The 17,005-nt window shown below is 38.5% G+C and overlaps 1 protein-coding gene and 1 long non-coding RNA gene across 9 annotated transcripts in view; one reads left to right on the top strand and one right to left on the bottom strand.

Moving 5' to 3' along the window:
- The window catches only part of npas2 (neuronal PAS domain protein 2), a 103,985-nt gene that overhangs the window by 43,603 nt on the left and 43,377 nt on the right, over nucleotides 1–17,005 (bottom strand). The window contains exon 1 of one of the 8 annotated variants that reach the window (XM_062048023.1): nucleotides 4,142–4,692. The exons of 2 other annotated variants lie outside the window; for them this stretch is intronic. The gene's annotated coding sequence lies outside the window, so the exon portion shown is untranslated. Of the gene's footprint in view, nucleotides 1–819; nucleotides 838–4,141; nucleotides 4,693–17,005 lie in introns of those variants that run through there. 5 more of the 8 variants (XM_062048021.1, XM_062048017.1, XM_062048022.1 and 2 more) reach the window with 5 other exon arrangements.
- Nucleotides 3,840–16,918, top strand: LOC133650605 (uncharacterized). The gene is made up of 3 exons (XR_009826258.1): nucleotides 3,840–3,906; nucleotides 16,343–16,580; nucleotides 16,671–16,918. It is a non-coding gene; the product is annotated as an uncharacterized LOC133650605 (long non-coding RNA).

Genomic DNA, 17,005 nt, shown 5'->3' with positions numbered 1-17,005 from the left:
CTCTGAATCGATTTTGTTATTGTTTACAAACACTAACAAAATGACGTACAGCACAGACCTGCATCAAGGCCAAGCAATCCCTTTTTTGTCATGCTGTAAGGCTGATATGTACTGTATGTTGTGGACATACTGAAATATTAGGAAAACTATGAATAAAAGCATAGATTTCCAACCCCTAATTAAGTCAAGTAGAGGGTTTTTTACGCATTACAGCTCTTGTATTGCTGGTGTACCTGCCTAATCAAGTTTGTTTACGTTGCCGTCAAGCGTGCACATCTGATAATCAGTCATGTTTGGATTATGGGTGCCAACTGACTCGTAAATGTGTGCTATCTTTGCACATTCCTCCCCCGAATGCATATAGTACATGCGCTATACTGTATGTACACAGAAATAGGTTGGGATTGATATTAAAGGCCTACTGAAACCCACTACTACCGACCACGCAGTCTGATAGTTTATATATCAATGATGAAATCTTAACATTGCAACACATGCCAATACGGCCGGGTTAACTTATAAAGTGACATTTAAAATTTCCCGGAAAATATCCGGCTGAAACGTCGCAGTATGATGACGTATGCGCGTGACGAAGTCAGAGTAACGGAAGTTATGGTACCCCGTAGAATCCTATACAAAAAGCTCTGTTTTCATTTCATAATTCCACAGTATTCTGGACATCTTTTGCAATTTGTTTAATGAACAATGAAGGCTGCAAAGAAGACAGTTGTAGGTGGGATCGGTGTATTAGCAGCGGACTACAGCAACACAACCAGGAGGACTTTGTTGGAGAGCAGACGCGCTAGCCGCCGACCTCACCTTGACTTCCTACGTCTCCGGGCCGCCAAACGCATCGGGTGAAGTCCTTCGTCCTTCTGCCGATCGCTGGAACGCAGGTGAGCACGGGTGTTGATGAGCAGATGAGGGCTGGCTGGCGTAGGTGGAGAGCTAATGTTTTTAGCATAGCTCTGTGCGGTCCGGTTGCTAAGTTAGCTTCAATGGCGTCGTTAGCACAGCATTGTTAACCTTCGCCAGCCTGGAAAGCATTAACCGTGTATTTACATGTCCACGGTTTAATAGTATTGTTGATTTTCTATCTATCCTTCCAGTCAGGGGTTTACTTTTTTTGTTTCTATATGCAGTTAAAGCACGATGCTATCACGTTAGCTTGTAGCTAAAGCATTTCGCCGATGTATTGTCGTGGAGATAAAAGGCACTGAATGTCCATTTCGCGTTCTCGACTCTCATTTTCAAGAGGATATAGTATCCGAGGTGGTTTAAAATACAAATCAGTGATCCACAATAGAAAAAGGAGAGTGTGGAATCCAATGAGCCAGCTTGTACCTAAGTTACGGTCAGAGCGAAAAAAGATACGTCCATCACTGCCTCTCAAGTCCTTCACTGTAACGTTCCTCATCTACGAATCTTTCATCCTCGCTCAAATTAATGGGGTAATCGTCACTTTCTCGGTCCGAATCTCTCTCGCTCCATTGTAAACAATGGGGAATTGTGAGGAATACTAGCTCCTGTGACGTCACGCTACTTCCGGTACAGGCAAGGCTTTTTTTTTATGAGCGAGCAAAAGTTGCAAACTTTATCGTCGATTTTCTGTACTAAATCCTTTCAGCAAATATATGGCAATATCGCAAAATGATCAAGTATGACACATAGAATGGATCTGCTATTCCCGTTTAAATTTTAAAAAATCATTTCAGTAGGCCTTTAAGGGCACAGGAAGCACTTAGAATGAGTTACACTTGCAAGGCCAAAGGTTGACCCCGCCTTTCCACACTCAATACGTCGCCTAACAGAAGGGGTGGGAACCTCTGGCGTGGAACAACCTGTGCTCAAGGCTGACACAAGTGGATCCGCAGGGAGACTTAACACAACCAGCCCAACCCCAAGTCAGCTTGACAAACCATGGAGTGATTTCTTTCTCCCTCCACCATTTATCATCCTGTGTTTGTAGCGTCACAATGACGAATATCACCTCTGCGTTTTGCCATGAATTACATCAGGTGGCAGCCCGGGCGCGTGGGTGGAATGGGTTATGTCAACCTCATAACCGGGACTCCTAATGTCGCCTGTGTACTGAAACACTCACTGGCCACAACATTAGGGACACCTGCACATGCGTCTAGTTGAACAATGTGTGTGTGTATGTGTGTGTGTGTGCAATGAAACTACATTATTTGTCATTTTAACCGGGGAGGGATCAGGTAAACAATATGGGTATTATTTTTGTTTGCAATGGTGTAAACTAAGGTGTCCAAAACGTTTTCCACAGCAAGCCACTTACTAAAAAAAACAAGATATGGGGGGCTACTTAGATTTTTTTAGACAACATTTACACTCACATTCACACACTTTGGACAATTTAGTGTTGCTAATCAGCCTATCCCCAGGTGCATGTGTTTGGAGGTGGGAGGAAACCGGAGTACCCAGTGGGAACCCACGCAGTCACGGGGAGAACATGCGAACATGCAAACTCCACACAGAAAGACCCCCAGCTCTGGGATCGAACCCAGGACCTTCTTACTGTGAGGCACACGCACTAACCCCTGTTCAACCATGCTGCCAAAATAATAATATAATAACAATAATACACTTATAAGGTGATACAGTGTTCAGCTACTGTATATCTCCCAGGCTTTTGTTATCTCATGCGATTAATTACAAAACATTATCGCTACCTAAATTGCGGATGGTTACCTGAAAGGCAGAGCAGGTTGCTTTATGGTCAGTGAGCCAACTCCGACTGGTCAAAACTTGCTTTCAAGTAAAATATTTTGAAAATGATCCTGGATGAAATTTGATCGGTGAAATTGCTTTTGTGTCAAAATTTTGAGTTATTTTTTTAAAGGTGATGAAAAATGATAGAATTGACTGCCACTTAATGTTATTTAAGACAAATACATGTATGTTATTAATAGTGAAGAGTCAAATGATACTGCAGCATCGATGCCGTATGAAACACAGTGATACTGTGTCCCTCGTTGTTTGTGTCACTTTAAGAAAAAAAAACATTTCACTGATACAACTACTCTGTCATTTCAATCAATCATCAATCAATCCGCATTTGACTGTGTAGCGCCAAACTGTGTTTGTTAGGAAGTGCTTTTTTCGGGTCTTACTCCATTTTAGTCACCATCATCGATCTAAATCAACTAAGAAAAAGAGAAAATTCCGGAGTCTGCGATCAATTTGATCTTGCAGCACCAATAAGGTAAATATTGTTTTTCCTGTTTACTATTTGGCTCATTGACCAGAGTTGAGCTGTTTCATATTCCTTTCAGCCCAGCTATTTGTTTAAAAATCTAATCAAATAAAACAATTACATTTGTGAACTATTGATTTATTTGCAGGTGAAATGTAGTGAATTTTTAAATCCAGCAGATGGCTATTATAAAACAGCCACACAGCATCAGTGTGGTGTCAATACAGCCAGTGAGTGTGCCATGCACTCACTGAGACATATTTTACCCATCTCTACCCTTTTTATCTCATGGTTTTTTTAGGTCCATTTTATTTTTACAATGTGTCGCTATAAACTCTCTACCATCAGACATTTGCAATATTTACTCCCTTCATACCTTTAAATCCAGACTCAAAACCCACCTGTTCAAAATTTCATACTGGCTGTAACTGCCTCCACACTGTTCTTTGTTTGTTATCTTTTCTGATTTTAGTAGTTTAATTTGCATATTATTAAGTGTTCTTGCGTATAAATTAAATGTAGTATTATTATAATTACTACGTGCCTTCAGACCTGTGCTGGACAATGCTGTCAGACCGTGGCTTTAAGCTCATTGGCTAGCACTACTCACATAACTCAGTCAGGGGAGATTTGTGGACATATGCATCATGCTGAGAGCTCTTTCTCATATATTACTTCTATTTAGTGAGGTAAGAACTATGACAACAATGAGCATGTATTGGCATGGTTTGATACATGTGTAGTGTGTGATCAAGTGCCAAATTAAGTGTTCTGCGTGTATATGAAATAATAGTTGACACACTGAGTGTCTCATGTAAATAATCATTAACCAAGTCTCGGAAAAGATCTCATCTTTTGCGCATGAGCGGTTTCCACTTGAATTTGCCAACTGTACCGCTAAACCTGTACGGAAAAGCCACATACCTTGAAAGGAAAAAGGGTGTCCGGCAGAAAACAAACATCCACGCCTAAAAGAGCGGCACCGATGTGGGTCTTTTTTTTTGTGGTTTGTATGCGCAGACGAGGGCTGCGTCGCCAAAAGCGTTCAATTACATAACAAGTTAATACGGCGCATTTATTAGGGGGGGACACGCCGCCTGGCTCGGTTCTGACCGCAAAAGTCCACTCGAAGCGCTTAGCCATCCGCGAGCTTCGCAGGCTGCGTCCACCATCCTCGGCGGGCTTGTCAGCAGCAGCGAGCGGTAGAGAGGAGAGAAAGTAGGTCAGCTGGTAGCTCGATAGTCGACAACAGCAAGAAGCGGTAGGCACCAGGAGGAGGGGACAGCTTGTAATCTTTAACACGTGTTTCTTTTTTTTCTTTTTAATGTACAATCTCATTCTGTACTATTTCACGCCGGGAGACACCCTGCTGTAAAACTAGTATAGTGTTGCGGGTCATCAAATAAATGACACGCAAGAGTCTCCTCTTGCCAGCAAGACAGCGGATTAGCTTGTCTAACTACGACTTTAGAAACCATTTATTTTCATCGAAGTAGGAGCAGGGTGTGTGCGTGTAAAATAACTGTAGCCATACAAGAAGATGACATTTAAAATCCCCCCAAGCAAACCAACAAGCTAAACTTTAGTTTCACCCCACTCCAGGCACTTCCTATGTTTTTGCTGCTTTTTACAACTTCCTTGTTGACGTTTCCCCAAATGTGGGTCAGTGTGTGCAGGCTAATTCCAAGAAGTCATAGTGGACCACAAGGAGTTTAGCAGTAGGGAAAAAACAAGGCAGGTGAGAGAGAGAGAGTACATAGTTGTTATATGAAGCAGAGCTGTCTGTGATTGATAGTCATTGCATTCCGCTGTCAATATCGGGGGCTCCTGGGCTTCAGCCCAGGTAAGCCCATGCATTCAGGCGGCCCTGTGGACCACCTATCAATGTTGCCTTTGCTAAATAGAAGGGTGCCCTATTGGTCTAGGCCGGGGGTCGGCAACCCGCGGCTCTTGAGCCGCATGCGGCTCTTTAGCGCCGCCCTAGTGGCTTCCTGGAGCGTTTTCAAAAATGTATGAAAATGGAAAAGATGGTGGAAAAAAATATAATTTTTGTTTTAATATTGTTTCTGTAAGACAGCAAACATGACACAAACCTTCCTAATTTTTAGAAATCACTGTTTATATTAAACATGCTTCACCGATGAGAGGATTTGACAAGTTTTGTCCTGCTAATTTCTGCGGTCCTTGAACACACCATTGAGTTTGAGTTTATTTCGAACATGCAAGCATACAACATGACACATCACAATTTCCAGTTTCTCTTTTCAACATGTTCGAAAAGGAGTAGGAAGAAGCAGAGCTTATTTAATCCTACCCCTTTTCTTTTACATAACAGTTGCTAAACTTTTTTGTTCACTTCCTGTTCTCAATTTATTCACAATGTACTCCATAAGTAATCACAATAAAAATAAATAGATAAATAATAATTGGTGAAGTAAGTTACATTTCATGTGATGAGATAAGTAAGATTATTTTGAGAGTGAAAGAATGGATGAATTAAATAAATTCAGAATGTTTATCATAGTTCTTCTTGTTTGTACTTTGTAAACACTTTAAGTTTGAAGAGTTTCTTGAAGTGGATCATATTAGTACATTGTTTGATTGCTTTGCTTAATCCATTCCATAATTTAATTCCACATACTGATATACTGAAGGTTTTAAGTGTTGTACGTGCATACAAATGTTTTAAATTAAATTTTTCTCTAAGATTATATTTCTCCTCTTTTTTTGAGAAGAATTGTTGTATATTCTTGGGTAGCAGGTTATAGTTTGCTTTGTGTATAATTTTAGCTGTTTGCAAATTCACTATGTCGTGGAATTTCAGTATCTTTGATTCAATAAATAAAGGATTTGTATGATCTCTATATCCAACATTATGTATTATTCTAACTGATCTTTTTTGTAACACCGTTAATGAATGAAGTGTACTTTTGTAATTATTTCCCCATATTTCTACACAGTAACTCAGATATGGTAACACTAGTGAGCAGTAGAGAATATGAAGTGATTTTTTGTCTAGAACATGTTTTGCTTTATTCATTATTGACGTGTTTCTTGCTACTTTATGTTCTATATTTTTTACGTGAGATTTCCAGTTCAATTTATCATCAATTATTACACCTAGAAATTTGGTTTCATTTACTCTTTCAATTTCTTTTCCGTTTATTTGTATTTGTGTTTGAATTTCTCTTCTACTGTTACCAAATAGCATTATTTTAGTTTTACTGAGATTCAACGATAGTCTGTTATTGTCAAACCATCTTTTTAATTTGTTAATTTCTTCTGTTATTATTTGTATTAACTTCTGAGTGTTCTCTCCTGAACAAAACGCTGTTGTATCATCCGCAAATAGTACTAACTTTAAATCTTTTGTAACTTTACAAATGTCATTTATATAGAGATTGAATAATTTAGGTCCTAGTATTGATCCCTGAGGCACACCACAGGATATATTTAGCGTTGTAGACGTGTGTTCGCCTAGCTTCACGTATTGTTTCCTGTTCGTTAGATAACTTCTAATCCAGTTTAAGACTAACCCTCTGATGCCATATCGTTCTAGTTTTTTGATTAAAATATTGTGATTAATAGTGTCAAATGCTTTAGTTAGATCCATGAACACTGCTGCTGCACATTTTTTACTATCTATTGCATTGGTAATTTCTTCTGTAATTTCAATTAAAGCCATTGAAGTTGAAACATTAGCTCTGTATCCATATTGGTTCTCTTCGAGTATTCTATTTTTATTTATGAAACTCTCTAATCTGTTATTGAACAGTTTTTCAATGATTTTAGAAAATTGTGGAAGTAAAGAAACAGGTCTATAATTTGTAAATTGATGTTTGTCTCCAGTCTTATAAATTGGTGCAACTTTAGCTATTTTCATTTTGTTTGGAAAAGTACCTGTTTGAAATGATAGGTTACTAATATACATTAATGGTCCTGAGATCTCTTCTATAACCTTTTTTATCGTTTCCATATCAATTCCGTTACAATCAGTTGAAGTCTTAGATTTACATTTTTTCACGATTGTAACTATTTCCTCCTGTGTCACATTACTGAGGAACATGGAGTTGGGATTTCGCTCTATGGTATCATTATAGTCCTCGATTGAAACTGGGTCTGGAATCCTTTCTTCCAATTTTGGTCCAATATTTACAAAATAATTATTGAAGCTTTCAACTACTTCCTTTATGTTGTAATTTTTTTTATTTCCGTCTAAGAAGTATTGGGGGTAGTCCCTCTTTGTGCCATTTTTGATAATGCTATTAAGGATGCCCCATGTTGCTCTCATGTTATTTTTGTTCCTATCCAATAATTCACTGTAATATTCTTTTCTACATGATTGTATTATGTCTGTTAACTTGTTTTTATACTTTTTGTACTTAATTTCTGCCTCTGTAGTTTTTTGTGCTATACATTTCCTATATAGTGTATTCTTCTTCTTACAAGCATTTTTTAATCCTTTTGTCATCCATGGTTGATTATTCTTTCTCTGCTTGTTACTGAGTTGTATCCATGGACAATGTTTGTCATAAAGTATTATGAACTTGTTTAAGAAATGTTCATATGCTTCATCAACCTCTTTTTCATTGTACACATTGTCCCAATCTTGCTTTTGTAGCTCAATTTTGAAGGCAATCATCCTCTTCTCTGTGCACAGTCTTCGAAATGTCCTTTTGTCTTCCATGTTCTTCTTGTAGTTTCCATCATATATTGTAAAAACTGGCAGATGATCACTAATGTCGGTTATAAGTAGACCACTTGTAGTATTATTATCAAAATCATTGGTAAAAATATTATCAATAAGCGTGGCACAGTGTGCTGTGATTCTGCTTGGCTTTGTGATTTTAGGATATAAACTGATGCTGTACATTGTATCAATGAAGTCATCAATAGACTTTTGCTTGTTGGGGTTCAATAAGTCAATATTAAAGTCACCACATAAGAACATTATTCTTTGACCATTGTCCATGTAAGTTGCCTTGATCCATTCTTCAAATGTTTCTATACTTGACTTAGGTGATCTATATATACAACTGATGAAAATGTTTTTGCTTTTTTCCTGACATATTTCAATGGTTATACATTCTAAGATATTATCTATAGCAAATGACATGTTTTTTACCACTTTGTAGTTCAGGTTCTTCATCACGTACACAGCTACTCCTCCTCCATTTTTGTTGGTTCTGTTAATGTAGTTTAGTTCATATCCTTCCAGATCAAAATCTATTCCTTTTTTATCATCAATCCATGTTTCTGTGACAGCAATCACTTTGAAGGGTTCGTTGATGTGTTCCAAAAAGTTCTTAATGTTGTTGTAATTTGCATACAAGCTTCTACTATTAAAATGAATAATTGACAATTTGTTATCACATTCAATGTTGCTATTATATTGATCATCTGTATAATAAAAACAATTATTACTGATGTGGGAGAAAAAATTTGTATCTGGATCTATATCATTTTCCAAATCCTGGTTTTTGTGATCTTTGTTGCAGAAATTTTTTAGTTCCATGTTTTCTTGTTCAACAATCTTTGATGTTGTTTCAATAATCTCTATAAGTGTAGGTGGATGCAATCCTGAATGTAGGTCCTCTTGTTTAGTCGTCCCTTGGAACATAGTAGTGTCCATGCTGGGTGTTTGTTTTCTGTCAGAGTCCATTATCATCGTTGTTGTGGAAGCTGTTTCAACTTTAAAAATTGTCCTGGTCTTTGATGTCATGGACAACAATAACTCTTGCTTCTGGACCTCCATTCAACTTGATGTAGATTTTACAGTTGGCGCTCCAAGTTCCCTGGATTTTTCCCTCCTTTCTCAAGTCGCGTGCTTTCTTGGCGATTCCAGCATTACGTTTTGTGAGATGCTCATTCATGTACACATTTGTTCCCTTCAGCTTCTTACCCTGTCTCAGCAGTGCCATTTTCGATTTTCTGTTTACGAGTTTCACAAGCACGACTGGAGTGGCGTTGTTGTTTCTTCCGTTCAGTGGGATGCATGTTTCGATGGTATTAATGTCAATTTCAATTTCCTTTGATTGCAGAAAGTTGACCACTTGCTGTTCTGCTGAGACCATATCCATTTCATCAGGTTCACCTTCATTATTCACAGCTTTCGCATAGGATCTTGGTTTAATTCGGTTCCCTGTCACAATATCATTCATTCGTTTGTCCTGATCCATTTCATCTATGATATTCCTCAGCATGTTGTTGTCTTCTTGAAGGATCTTCATTTGTTTGCTCATTTCAGTGGCTTCATTATTTCTTCTGTTGTTCTGAGATTGCAGATTTTCTATATTTTGCTGCAGACTTTTCACATCTTGTTGGTGTTCTGCTGTTATTTTTCTCAGATATTCTTTCATTTCTTCTTTCATTTCTTCTTTCATTTTGTTAAGTTTTTGTAGTATCGCTTCTTGATTCCCATCATGTCCTGTATCCAACCTCAAATCTTGTTCCCAGTTGTGTTCTGTGTCAGCTGACCCCGAACGTTTCGGGATTTCAATCTTTCCTTTACCTTTTCGCATCGCAGCAGTCGCTGACGTCAGAGCCTCTTGTATCTTAACGGCAGTTGCTTCTTTGGCGACTTGCGGCACTTTAACTTGTTTTTTCCAACAATTTCGTATCTTTCGCCGTTCAGAGATCAATTTGAGGTGTCAGCCTGTCAACTTATATCACCCTGCGACGTCGGGATCACTTTAAAACAGCTGTAAACTCGCCGTAGCTTTTGGTTGCTAGGCAACCGCTTTGAACTGCGGCAAGGCGCCTTTGACTTGAGGCTAACGGCTCTTCCAACTCGCCTTATTTCAGCGTATCAGTGCCTCTCTACTGTCCAAAATCAGATCGAAGATGCCAGGGTACTCTCCTGTGGCTGTGATCGCAAATCAATGGTCAAAATCTTCAGATTTAACAAAAAACTCCGGTAGCAGAAGCGGAGCCTCATTCTTTTGCGTCCTTTCTCATTGACAGGAAGTGACGCTGCATGGGCCTCTAAACACCATAGTTTTTTTACACGTACAACTTTCTCAGACACTGCCACAGTAAGACGTGTTTTATGCATACTTGACAACCCTCCCGGATTTTCCGGGAGAGTCCCGGAATTCAGCGCCTCTCCCGAAAACCTCCCGGAAGAAATTTTCTCCCGAAAATCTCCCGGAATTCAGCCGGAGCTGGAGGCCACGCCCCCTCCAGCTGCATGCGGACCTCAGTGGGGACAGCGGCGACAGTCTGTTTTCACGTCCGCTTTCTTACGATATAAAGAGCATGCCTGCCCAATCACATTAAAACTGTAGAATGATCGATGGCAAGTTCTTGGTTTCTTATGTGGGTTTATTGTTAGGCAGTTTCATTAACATCCTCCCAGCGCGGTAACAACACACAACAAGAGCAGTCACGTTTTTGTCTACCGTAAAGCAGTTCGTCTGCCGTAAACAGCAATGTTGTGACACTCTTAAACAGGACAATACTGCCATCTACTGGATAGCCTCTGGAAAACTGAAATTCAAGTATTTCTTTTATTTATATATATATATATATATATATATATATATATATATATATATATATATATATATATATATATATATATATATATATATATATATATATATATATATATATATATATATAGCTAGAATTCACTGAAAGTCAAGTATTTCATACATATATATATATACATATATATATATATATATATTTATATATATATATATACATATATAAATATATATATACATATATATATATACATATATATATATATAAATATATATATATATAAATATATATATATACATATATATATATATATATATATATATATATATATATATATATATATATATATATACATATATATATATATATAAATATATATATATGTATATATATATATATATATATATATAAAGGGAATCGATCGATTTTGATACGAGGAAAAGGAAAACATTTGATTTAAGAAAGGCAGACTTTATATCAAGTCTAACACTTTTTAAAAATAAGGATGTGAAAAGTTGAGTCTATTCTTCCTGTCTGACGTCATCAAAACAAAAATGCTGGAAAGTTGCAGTGGCTGAGAAAGGTCACTACAAACGCAAACGCCACAAGACAATATCATTAAGTACAACATTAATTACAGAACAACAGTTATCAGCTACAGCATGATTACAAAAACCACAACAAATACAAGCAATGCAACACAATAATATAAAGCTACAACACAACTTGTTCTCGAGTGGGGGAAGAGTGGATCGTTAGATCGACAGGCAGATCGGTGTGGCGTCTGCAGTGATAGCGGACCCTGTATCGGTCTGTTGTGGTGAAAAAGGAACTGAGCCGGAAGGCATTGCTCTCAATTTACCGGTCGATCTACATTCCCATCCTCACCTATGGTCATGAGTTTTGGGTTATGACCGTAAGGACAAGATCACGAATACAAGCGGCTAAAATAAGTTTCCGCCGTCAGGTGGCGGGGCTTTCCTTTAGAGATAGGGTGAGAAGCTCTGTCATTCGGGAGGAGCTCAAAGTAAAGCTGTTGCTCCGCCACATCTATAGGAGCTAAATGAGGTGGTTCGGGCATCTGGTCAGGATGCCACCCAAATGCCTCCCTGGAAAGGTGTTTAGCGCACGTCGACCGGTTAGAAACTACGGGGAAGACCCAGGACACGGTGGAGAGACTGTGTCTCCCAGCTGGCCTGGGAATGCCTCGGGATCCCCCGGGAAGAGCTAGATGAAGTAGCTGGGGAGAGGGAAGTCTGGGCTTCTCTGCTTAGACTGCTGCCCCCGCGACTTGATTTCGGATAAGCAGAAGAAGATGAATGGATGGATGCAATTAAAACAGAATCATACGAAAAATGGGGCATATGAAAACCTCTCACAAAGTCAGCTGGTATAGGCTACAGCTCACCCCTGACCCTAATGAGGACAAGCGGTATAAAAATGGATGAAAATGAAGACTGTATCACTGGTTAATGCATCACAGCATCTCATCACAATCGGCAGATACCGCACAAACGTGCCCCCTAGAGGCTGAGAGAAGTATTGGCGATTACATCACCGCATTGCATGGATTTTTTTCCTCATGTCTCCCAACACTCGCTGGTGCTATGACCCATTACTGTATCACAGCTTGTGTGCGTGTAACCTTACACAACTATCACAAAGGTGTTAATGGGCTCCAGCCACTAAATGCAACAGCATACCACAACCATCACAATGTTATTTACTGTGGTTTTAACCTTGCAACTACAAAGATTGAACACAATCAATTCCAAGATGCTGCTTGGTTTTGGATTTCAACCCCATAAAAATAATGGAAAGAGTCACGATAACTCACCTCCCAGGGGGTAATCAAGGGTGATGGGTCAAATGCAGAGGATAATTTCACCACACCTAGTGTGTGTGTGACAATCATTGCTACTTTAACTTTAACTTTAACAAAACTTTTAAATGTATACACAGGCAATATAAGATAGTAACTGTCATACAAGTGTGAAAATAAATAAGATTGTATTTTGATCCTCAGGTCAGTCAAAATGAAATGAGGACTTAACTGTTACATCACAGCAATTCCTAGATACCTTGCAAATATCACACCTTGGTTAATTCATTAGAGTACTCAAAATGTCTATTCTTTTCTCGTCGCTCTATTGCCTAGTACGTTCTAAAATGATTCAGGGATCCAATGACAATGAATGAATGCTGGTAATAACAAGCAGCCAAACTCTAGCATCTCAATCCAGCCAGTCTGCTAAATAAAAATTATATCATCAGTGAATTAATCACATCACAAGTATGTCCATGGAGGCTCCAGGCCTCTGCAGACATATCCCAAATTTTAATGAGCACAACTTTTGTCTTCTGTGGACCCCTGCCTTGGCAAAGGTGTTCCAAGTCATTTTTTGCCTGGTCACATCTCCTCTCAATTATTTCATATCTGATATTCACAACAACCTCAAAATATTTATTATAATTCATTTAGATCCTATTGATTACCAATAGGTAATCTCTACATTTTTATGCTGCCAATTCCGAAACCCATCATCCATAAGTGAGAGCAGTCAATACAATAACCGATTAATACTAAAATTTCAATGTATTTATGTGTACTATTGATAGTTTAACAATAGCAACACAGTATTTAAACTATTGTTTTAAACTATTCCTTGTTATCTTCTCTCACATACATTTGTTTGAAAAAAGCCAAATGTGTTGTTCCAAGCTAGTTAGCGGCTATCTTAGCTATTAGCAGGCCTGCTCGTGGCTTCTTCTCAGTGTGTTACATGTTTAGTCTTGTCCTCTAGTGATAACGGTACTTAATAATGATACTTAAGATACAACATTTTTTTATTTATTTGCCGTAATGGAAGTGATTGTTATTAATTTATGGGAGCTTCTCCCCACTGTGTATGGTGGACTCAGTCGGGGGACTAAAAATAGAAGTATCAACCAGAGGGGATCTGCGATTGTAATAAGCATTAATAGGCAACGGCGATCGCATACTTTGTCGAAAAAGTTGCCCGGTTCCAGATTGGTGGCCAATTGATCAGCGCTTCCCTAATTAAATCGATGAATTTGATTAGAAAATAGCCACAATTTATATTCTGTTGCTTTAACTAACTATTTATTGTGTGTAAAAAATGAAAATAAATCAAATCCATACCGCATAGTGCCTGGAACCTTAAATACGCGGACATAGTTTATGCACGGTTGCTGCAACAGAGCGCACATGACATTAATGCGGTGGCATTTCAATGTTGAAGATATGTTTTTTTGTTTTTTTTAATTGACCGTTATGGCAAGCCGAAATTGTGTTGTTTGTTTTCAACTATTTTTGCCTAACTTTTTTCAATTGTTTGAACAAACTAATCAATAGATTACTAGATTACTAAAAACTGTGATATTATTACAAAATTGCCTGTGCATTTGTATATATTTTTTCACGTACAAATTGATGAATAACTTGCTTTGAAATCATAAGTAAGGGTGCCATTTGAACAAAAAAAAATGTACCGGTACAAAAATGTATTTCGATACTTTTCAAAATAAAACAAAAAATGTAATATTGGCTTAATTTTAACAGAAAATCTTATGATACATAAAACATATGTTTCTTATTGCACTCAAATAACAATTTTAGAATAATAAAATAAAAAGCATTTAACACACTGGGCTTTTATTACTGCATTCAAAGAATAATTTACAATTTTATATATTACATATAGTCTGCCATAATGTAGGGTTAGGTTAGATAGAATAGAATAGAAAGCTTTATTGACATTGTGTTAAATGCTTGATGATTTATGGTTGCCACGCTGGGTCCGGCTTTAAGACAAATACAATCATTAGTAAATACCAAAACATACTATGGCTGAAACTACACAGCTTAGACATGTAGCAGGTAAAACACACATTGTTAAAGATAAAACACAAATTGTAAGAATTTGTAACAACATTCAGTCATTTCACTTGCATTACTTGACGCTGCATGGGCTGTTTTTGACTCCGCCAATAATTGGCAACAAGCAAGCTGTGTGCACGTCTAAGTATCTATACGTGCACAGCAGGGTAGCTAGTAAGCTACATTACCTTTAAACTCCTTATGCAGTTCTGGATGATTGTTATTTAAATGTTTACCTAAGTTTGAAGCAAAGATTGTTATACTTTAATGCCACCTTTGGCGAGTCATGTTTTAAAGCAGCGCTTGCACAGCTTGCAGCATGGCGCTTCCATGTTTAAAGAGTCAACTTTATCGGTAGTTTTGAAGCCCAAATACCTGTATATTGTGCTTCACGCACCCTCTTTATTAACCAGTGGAAATGCCGTATTTTGCCATTCTTCCTCTTCACACTGTTTTTGCTTATATGGGCTTTGTGTGTGCGTTTTGACACACTCAACATCATGCGACTCGGCTGTACCACGGTACATTATTAGTACCGGTATACCGTACAACCCTAATAAAGTGTTACCGTTTTAAATTAAAAGGACCGAAAAACTGCACTTTGATAAACTCACGGATTAACTGGCATGAGCTCGCAGGCTTAAATGCTGACATGATTACAAGAGACTTTAAAGTATTTCCCCATTAAGGAACAACATACTCCAGTCTAAATTTATACAAACACATTGCTGTCTGAATAGCTAAGCTATTCAATTGTGCACATTGAACCTACAAGTTGTGCTCTCTTAGACAGAGGGATTGTTCTATACTTAGGAGTTTTATGGTGCGTTTAAGGACCGCTGAACAGAGTAGTTCACCACAACGGCCGCCAGAACACTCATCAGTGAAGCATAAACACAAAACAAAATAGGGATCTTTCTAACAGTGGGTCTATTTATTTTAGTTATTTAAAAAAATCTTAAGATTTCAGTTTGTACTTTTTGAGCACATTCAACAATACCCTGATAATAATGATAACCTTGATCATTTTGGGACATGAAATATTGAAAGAACGAATACATCTAGTAAGAAAGACAAAGTGCATTATTTTGGCACATTATTTGCAGATCTTTTGTTTGTGACAACTTGCATCCATCAATGTTCTACTGCTTGTCCATTTCTGAGTCACGGGGGAGCTGGGGTCTATCCCAGGGTACACCCTGGACAAGTGACCACCTCATCGCAGGGCCAACACAGATAGACAGAGAAGCATTCACACTCCCATTCATACACCAGGGCAAATTTAGTTTTGCCAATCAGCCTATCCCCAGGTGCATGTCTTCAGACCTACAGGCTAAAATGTTTCCTGTAACAAATTAGTCTGTTTGCCTGCGTATCATTCCGCGGAATCTAGTGCCCAAACAAAGAATCCCACGCAATGGTGACTCCGTCTCTGTACTTTTTAAATTAAGTACACCTGCAAAAGAAGCCACCATGGGGTCAAAGACAGTTGCGAGTGCCAGCACTAACTATAATAATTATCTACATAATGTGTTTTCCGTTAATATTTGTGAGTGGCTGGAACAAATCAATTGGATTTCCATGACTTCCCATGGGAAACATTGCTTGGGTTTTCGTACGATTTGGTTTCCGGACGACTACTAACAAAAACTGCCGTACTACTGTACTGTAGTGAGATTCTAACATATTTAATTGGGACAAAAGCTAATGTGATGTTTCATTGGTACTTTGAGGTAACCGGAGCTGAATACATGTAATCAGAACACTACGACACAAGGTGTTACGGCTCAGACTCCTGCCAACGACGCCCATCCGTCTGTGCTCCACGGGCTTTTCCTCTCCGCTGCGGGCGCACCTCCGCACGGCTGCAGGAGTTCTGTAATCAGCGCACCTGCCTGGGATGAACGAAGTGCCTTCATAAGCTCGCACAACCTGCCATGCGGCGCCGGAGTATAGTCTTCTGTTGGTACAGTAAGGGATCATCCTGCTTGATGCAACCCTGCTCTCTCTGTGTTTTGCCCCTCTGTGTTCTCAGTGTGTTTTCTTGTGTCGCCCCCGCAGTACCCTCCGTCGCCTGGAAAGTGAGCTGTGCGTCTCACTTTTCCTCGGATCTCCCTCTGGACTCTGTCTGCCTCCCTCGATCCTTGACTTCCCTGGCTTTGGACTCGAACCTGTAGACTTCTCTCTCCCCTGGACTTCCTCGTATCTCATTCAACATTTACGGTAACACTCAACAGCTAATCTACAACACAGCCTTACATCATACACACTCTTAGATTTTGTCACACTTCATTTCCTTAGTTAGTATATTTAGCATTGTTTGATTATTATTATATATATGGTCTATATATATAATAAATACATAAAGCTATACTTTCCCCTGGTGTCAGTTGCCG

The sequence above is a fragment of the Entelurus aequoreus genome, linkage group LG05 (genome assembly GCF_033978785.1).
Source record: "Entelurus aequoreus isolate RoL-2023_Sb linkage group LG05, RoL_Eaeq_v1.1, whole genome shotgun sequence".
In the NCBI taxonomy this organism is placed as follows: domain Eukaryota; kingdom Metazoa; phylum Chordata; class Actinopteri; order Syngnathiformes; family Syngnathidae; genus Entelurus; species Entelurus aequoreus.
This window is presented reverse-complemented; position numbering and strand designations above follow the sequence as displayed.